This window comes from Clarias gariepinus, chromosome 14, assembly GCF_024256425.1.
Source record: "Clarias gariepinus isolate MV-2021 ecotype Netherlands chromosome 14, CGAR_prim_01v2, whole genome shotgun sequence".
Lineage (NCBI taxonomy): Eukaryota > Metazoa > Chordata > Actinopteri > Siluriformes > Clariidae > Clarias > Clarias gariepinus.
Window position 1 is genome coordinate 28,598,214 of NC_071113.1, and position 8,528 is coordinate 28,606,741.

Below are 8,528 nucleotides of genomic sequence, written 5' to 3' on the forward strand. Positions count from 1 at the left end.
AGGGAGTGAAGACTGGCCCATGTACTCCAGTCCAATAGAAGAGCTGTATGTGTAATAAAATAACTCCTGGTCAAGGTTCAAGATTAATGCAAAACCCAACTTCAAATATAAAGTTATCAACGCTGGTTTAGACGTGATGTAAACTAGATGTGGGGTAACGTTAAGTCTGCATACAGCAGTGCTTTTGGTTAGTGTTGTACTTTACAATATCAACTCCACACGCCTGTTCAAAATAGAAGTAGGTGTATGAGTCACAGTTCAGCATAGCTTCAGCTGCTCTTGCTGATAATAAGGCTCTAATAATAAGCATGCCTGCTTTCAGAGCCTCATATTTGCTCTGTTTTCACTTCCTGCTCTAAAGCTACAGTGTTAAACAACTAAAACTATTCCTAAAATCCCCGTCATCTCTTTTTATTCATGTGGGATTTTTTTTCTCGCTCAAAGGAACACATGTTGCAACGGTTGGTCAACTCTTGCCTGCAGTTTAGAAACAGACCAGACTCACTTTTTCCACACAGAAAGCTTCACCACATCAGTGATTATTAATTTTCACCACCATTAAAATGATTGACCTTAGTCTATACAGACCATCTACCATACAAGTTTCTGTGTTAGTCATTATATTGGACAATAATTCTATAAAAATGAATTTTGCTCTAGTTTCTACAATTTAAAGAGGGATACAGAGTGGGATAATTGGAGTTTCCAAAATTCCCATAGTGTGTGAGTGAGTGTGTGCATCTGTGCCCTGTGGTGGATTGGCAGACTGTCTAGGGTGTACCATGTCTAGTGCCCCATGTCCCTTTTGATAGCCTCCAGGCCTCCCATTACCATGTACAGGATAAGCGGCATAAAGAATAAATGAGTAAGTGAGTGAGTGAGTGAGTGGAGAAGTATATAGTTACATTTAAAAATGTATTCAGCTCATATTTAACCCCAAACAACCAAATAAAATGTATGATAATTTTAAAGGCTGGAAAATGGTTAAAAAAACTTATATGAAACAATTTGTATAGTGGCTTAATGGCACAGTGGTTTAGTGCTTCGCACTGTCGCCTTGCGCCTTAAGTGTCAATTCCTAGGGTTCAATTCCTGCTTCACGTCTGTGTGTGTAAAATTTGCATGTTCACCCTGTGCTCAGTGGTTTTCCTCCAGGTACTGCGGTTTTCTCCCAAAGACATGCAGATTAGGCAAAATATTGTTTCTAAATTGTCCAAATTTAGAGACAGGTTGTTGTCCTTATCTCAGTCTGTTAGCATCTGCACTTCCTTTCTGTATGTTGACTCGTCTTTCTTGCTGATAAAACCCACCATAGTCATGTCATCTGCAAACTTAATGATGTGGTTCGATCTGTGTGTCACTACACAGTCGTGAGTCAGCAGTGTGAACAGCAGGGGACTGAGCACACAACCCTGGGGGCCCCCAGTTCTAAGTGTGGTTGTGCTGGAGGTGCAGTTCCCGATCCGCACTGACTGAGATCTACCAGTCAGGAAGTCCAGGATCAAATAATGATATAGGGTAATTTGAATACATAGTTATTGTTGTGGACCATCCACAGGTTAGCAGCTATAAACTGGCGTTCCTGCTCTTAAGTGCATCTTATGATCAGCAAATCACAAAGCATAAACTCATTTGTCATGAAGGTTTAGGAAAAGTTACAGCTTTACCTCTGTTACAAAGTGGTGACACTGGAGACTCCTTACATAAATGTTCCATACCCTTTATGGTTTCATATGGGTCCAGAAAAACTTTAACACATTTATTTGCATTTGATTTATTGTTAGACTTTTAAGATTATGTTGATCATCTATGGTCCAAGGTCCTCTGAATGAGTTGTTAAAATAGAAATCATAGCTACTTTTATGGAAAATTAATCAACACCAATCAATCAGAAAGGTTTTTTGTCAGTTTAGTGTGACAAGAACAGCCAGCAGATGTCACTATCACCACAGCAGTGCAGCAGCATTAACATTGAAATCCTTGAAGCACGTTTGAATCTCAGGATGAACATGCAAAAAATGCAAGCCATTGTGTTGAGCCTTCATCAGGTTGAGATTGATTATTTAACCTCTTTCAAAAAGGCCCATGAAGTACACATGACATTTAAACATATGGGTCACGTTCCATAACTTTTCCACATGTATGGCATGTTTTTTTACTCACTTATTTTTAGTTTTTCAGTTGAATTTATTTTACAAATGTTAATAATTGTGACGATTTCACATGTACTATGACAAGCGTTTTGATTTTTCACACGTGAATTTCTGACACCGCTCCTGAATTTACCTTGCATAATAGACTTGAATAATCCACCTAAAATAAAAACATCTTCTAATGGTAAACTTAAAATTCAGGGTTAAAATTCAGCACAAAATGCATTTTATAATTACTTCTGTTTTGTGGATGATTCTGATTATACTGTATAGATTAGAAATTAGGTCAAAAACTCCTATGTTAGCGCTTTGCAAATGTTGTAATCTTTGTTTTAAGTCTCTATTGATACTTTTAAAGTATATACTGTAAGCTCAGTTCAAATGATAATCACTGGTTTTGGTTAGTTAAATCTGGAATTATGGGATGACATGATAGATGGAAACTCAAGAAAATATTATGTTTTATCTGTACCTATATTACGAAGAAATGCTTAAAGTATTAGATACTGAAAGTCCAGCTTTGTGTCATGCAAGCTAGTGTATTGGCAGATACCTAAGAAGCTCTATATTAGCTCATGTTGATATGGTGTTTCATCCATCTATTTATCTAGGAACATCTGTAGGCTAAGCATTAGTTTTTTACGACCATGGTAGGTCCTGCAGTCAACATTCACACACGCACTCATACCCTGCGGGTAATTTGGAAATGCCAATTAGCCTAAGGAAACCCACCAAGCACAGGGAGAACATGCCAACTTCAGGCGACAGCGCTAACCTCTAAGCCATTATTATTTTTTTTTAGTAGTATTTATTTAGTTATTTATTTTGACAAATTGGTCATGTCAGATAAATTATTGAGCACACTGTAAACCCTAATGCTCAAAGTAATTAAACATATTAAGGACTGTTAACTTAAATAATTACAATTAGTTTAAATTAATAGACCTTGATGAGTATTTAGAACTTTTTGGTATTTATGACTTTGTAGAAATTACACTTTTCAAGTTAGCTGAACAACTTCGATATTTCAAGCCACATTAACTGTCTCCTTAAAGTTCCACCAACGTACAATCTTTCAGCCTAGTGATTTTGTGTCTGACATCATCAATGTACATATAAACTGGCCACCTTGAATTGTTTTGATCAAGATGGTGGATTGATCTGTCTTTGCATAATGCTGTAAAGTTAATGTTTTTGATTTATGTCATCTGATTGTCGACAGTTTGGTGCTCTCTAGAGTTATGAATAGAATGTGTTTAGACGTGCATGGGAGAAAACGTAAGATTTTGCTACCTACTGTTTAGGAGGTTAGAAAGCAAGATTTTTTGTTATTGGCAAAAATCAATCTTTAATTTAAACCGACTACTTTACTAGCATAATTTTTTTTAGTTATTGAAATTTTCTGGTTTACAACTCCGGTTTTTAGGGATTTAAATATAAATCCTGAATTCCTATTAGTTTTAGTTTTAGTATTAGTATTCATAGATTTTGTACTTTCAGATTTAACTAATTAAAAAATAAAGAAAATTACTTATTTGATTTGTAACAGGTTGCACTGGTGGCTCAGTGGTAGGTGTTTCGCCTGCCACATAAAAGGCCCGGGTTCGATTCTCAGCCACTGGATGAAGTGCATGTCCCAAACCCAGATAAAATAGGAGAACTGCTTCATGAAGGGCATCTGGTATAAAACCTGTGCCAAGCTTGTGTGTGGACCGGATGGTTCACTTTGGCGACCCATCGCAGGGAGCAGACGAAAGACCAACAACAACTTCTTTAATTTTTTTGAAAATTGCAAGCCATTGTGTGTGTCCTAGCAATTTAATCAGCTACAGTAGCTACTGCTTCTAATATTCATCTTATTCGGGTGATAACTTTGACACATTTGTCTCATACTAAGATAATTTATTGAGAAAATAACAAAATCTAACACTAAGGTACTTTATGTTTCTCTTCTTGTTATGTCATAAATGAGAGCTAGTTTACTAGCAGTTAGCTGGCCGGATATTTAAGCTGGCTAATGTTACTGATATTTATTTATATACTAAGGTTATAAATTCTGGTATTTTACTGAAGCTTGAGGACTGATGGTCCCAAGCCCCTTTGCAAAATAAAAGTCACACACTCTGAGAATTCACCTTTAAATTTGATTATGGTGCACAATGTGGTGGCCAGCTCATGTGTGAAAATGACACTCTCTCACTCGTCATCTATATTCCTTAATCCTGTATACAGGGTAGCGGACAGCCTAGAGACTTAGGGCACGAGGTGGGGTACACCCTGGAAGAGTGCCAATCCATCGGAGGGGGCACACATATACTCACACACTTATTCACACACTACTGGCAATTTGGGACCGCCAATTAGCACTGGATTAGCCAATTAGATTGTGCGAGGAAACCAGAGCACCCAGAAGAAACATGGGGAGGAACTTGCAAACTCCATGAACACAGACCAGGCATAAATCGAACCCAGACCCTGAAGCTGCAAGGCATCCATGCTAACCACTAAGCCATAATGCCGCCCACTTCCAGGACCACTCTTTCACAATAGACTGGAATTTCCCAGTCTGTCTGAGCCTCCAATAACAAACTGGACTCCATTTTAACTTAAAGACATCAACTGTTATACTGACCGTCCAGCCTTCTAGCACACAGCAGATCAATGACTGCAGATCAATCCCTGCTACTGTATCTGTTGTCACCCAAATGAGGATGGGTTCCCTGTTGAGTCTGGTTCCTCTCAAAGTTTCTACCTATTGCCATCTCAGGGAGTTTTTCCTTGCCACAAGCAACCCCAGATAACGCTACCTCCAGAGGCTTGTGGACATGATGGGTGCATCACTTCATAAGCTTACCTTCTTACCCTGACGCGTCCATCGCTTTCAGACCACATGACCTTTTTAAAATCGCTCCAAACTCCAATGTTTATGCTCCCTTGCAAACTGAAGCCTTTTTTCTGATGAGCACACAAAACTGTTTAGTCCAAGTCCTGTGAGCTCTCATCACATTATGGCTCATTTTACTATTGAACACAGCTCTGTTTTTTATTTTTTACTGTTGATTTTTTATTTTACCATGGAACTTCACTACGTGTTTAATCTAAATTCTTAGTTAGCTAGTATGAGGGATGCAAGCTGGCAGATTCTATATTCCTAGATTTTATTTATTTATTTATTTATTTATTCATTCATTTATTTATTATTATTATTATTTATTTATTTAATTCAGTCATGTCCATGGACGCTATCTGTAAGCAAGAAAGAATCAAGAGTCAAGCATCCTGGACAGAACAAGTGTGACGACCTTCTGTGCAATTTCCTTTCCTTGATTACTCCCTGAAGCAACGAGTTAAACACCGTAACCTGCCGCTTTCACACCTTAATTTTAGATCAGAATTGTTCTGTGACATCCTCTCCATAGATCCTCTTTACTAGTTCTCACTAAGGTGTGTAGTGCACTGGGAGGAGATGAGAGCACGAGCGAGAGGAGGAGAGAGGGAAAGGAGAGGAGCAGAGGACTTTGTGACCCAGGCTCCGTCTGACGATAGCCTTGCTGGAAAAGGCTGAAGCCCCGAGACTCCATTGTTGTCCGATGGAGGAAGCTGAGGATTAGAACACCAAAGAATTTCAATAAAAGAAGTGTCTGTTAGTAGGCTGAGGGTGTTGGGGAGGACCGTGGGCCCTGGGGCATTGTCCCGGAGGGTGGCTGAGAGCTCAGAGGAGGGGAGTAGCACGGGCATTGTGCTTTGGGGAGGGTGGGAAGGTATGGGGGGGTATTTCTAAAGGTGGTTATTAGGAGAAAGATGGCGAGGGGGTGGTTGTTGACTCTTCATCTTGTGTGAACAAAGTCTCTGGCACGTAATACCCCCCAACTTTCTCTCTCTCTTTCTCTTTGCTTTTTTTTTTTTTACAAGGGTCATGAATACTGGGGCTGGCCCTACGGAGAGCCCCGCCAAGCCCGGACCTGCTTGAAAGCTTATTGTCCGGCTTAAGTGAGGTTTAATTAAGCGAGCTGTGTGTCCTGAGAGGAGAGCATCGGCCTGAAGAGCCCAGGGCCTGTGGAGATGCTGCACTCCCCAATGGAAGGCTTGATGCTGAGCATTCAGCTATTGAAGGAGAAAGTGTTTGCTGCTCTAATGAAAAAGGTTTGTTTGGGGATCTGAGAGAATGGAGGAGGAGGAGGAGGAGGAGGAGGAGGGGCTTGTCTGGGCTTTTTTGTCCCCGGCTTACAAAGTACAGACAAAAGCAGTGATATTATACAAATGCCCCCATTTCCAGGACATGTTGCTGGGACAGGGGCCTGCAAACGCCTCCGAATGCTTTTTTGCAGCCTTTTGGGAGGCGTGCTAACTTATTTAACTCATTTAGGCACTCTTAATTAACACCAAACAAAAAGTTGTTTTGTCTTTAGATAGACTACAGCACTTACAGGGTGGACTAAATGTTTCACCGTATTGTTATAAAAAAAACTGATATATTTCACTTTGTTGAAAAAAAACAATAAATCTGTAAATAACATACTTACTATCGATAGTAATAATTAAAAGATATGTAGTCTGTACATGCAACTTAAAATACAAAACTATTATATTATATTATATTATATGATATTATATTATATTATATTATATTATATTATATTATATTATATTATATTATATTATATTATATTATATAACATTATATAACATTATATTATATTATAATTTGTTATATACAAGACAAAGATTATGTCATATAAAGGTCATAGTTTAATGTGTAAATGTAGGCTGTATATTTTGCAGAGAATTATTATTAATTATCACTGCTATATGATTATATATATATATATATATATATATTTATATGTGTGTAAGTGTGTGTATAATAATTTCTTCTCTTAGTATCAGGATTTTATGAAAAAACATTCTATTTTGAATTACACTTATTCTAACTTCTTTTTTATTATTATTTTCAAATATCTGTATGTTTAAAAATTATAATATGCATTGGTATGCTTTATTTATTTAAATCCTTTAACCATTTTTACACAGTTATTGATAAGGTATTAGGAAGTATTTAGTCAGTAAATTAGTGACTAAGTAGTATTAGTATTAGGGTCCTATTTAACACACTATATAAATATTTACTTTCATCATATTTATAGGAATATTAAAATTTATTAATGGAAAAATAACTTCCATCTCCTGTGAAGACTTTAATTTGAAACTAGATAGATAGATAGATAGATAGATAGATAGATAGATAGATAGATTGATTGATTGATTGATTGATTGATTGTTGGTCGTAACAAGCTCTGATACATACACTATTCTTTAAACGATTTAAAAGTTAATTCTGGTGCTTCAAACTGTTGCTCTTATTAAATATATTAGCTTGGGAAATGTCTGTAAGTTTTGTAACCCTGCCAAAATTTTAGAAAACATATCTACAGTACATGCATCTCCTGTTCATTTAAGATTTTAGACAAAGCTGGCGCTAATCAAGCATGATGTATTTTATTTGTATTTCCAGAAGCACACCGGTTCAGAATTACTGCTGGCTAAAGTGCCTTGGACTGCGGATATGTTTACCTATTTGGTACTTTAAATTACCGGCAGGATTTTGATTGATAAAAGCTTTTTTTTTTTGGCCTGGCTTGGAGAAAGATCCAAAATCCAAACATTTACTTTATCAAAAGTCCTTCTCTATACACAGATGGGATATAAGCAGGTGGATATCTTGTACCTGGTCACTGTGCATCCAAATAAATATATATAACTATATCTTGATGAACCTATTAAAGTGGCCAATATTGCAGTCTATCTATCTATATATATATATATATATATATATATATATATATATATAGAGAGAGAGAGAGAGAGACGTTGTATATAGTATATCTAAGGCTACTGATTCCAAAAGGGAGAGGCGGATTAAAGGTCCAGAGTATTAACCAGACTTCCCATACAACTCCAGGAACAAGCTGATTCATGGGATTTTCTTTATCCCAAATGTGGAAATAACAAATAATGAAATTCTTCGAGGAAAAAGAGGGTCAGAGGAAGAGGAGGGGTGTAGGATAAAGTACAAAAGACAGAGAGATTGAGAGAATGAAAGAGAGAAAAGCCATGTGTGAGGAGAGGGCGGGACAGGCGGGTTAAGAAACTTTCTCGTTGTAGTGCAGTGTGTGGATGCCCTACTAATCCAGGTTTTATTGGTTGCCTATGTCCGGTCACACTGTCCGGATTGAGTGTGTGTGTGAGGGGCTTTGGGAGGGAGGCTCTAGACTTGTCAGTCATTGTGGCTGAGCTGATGGGGCTCCTAAGAGAGAGAGAGAGACAGAGACAGAGAGAGAGACAGAGAGAGGCATGAGAAAGAGCTGGACCTGGTTA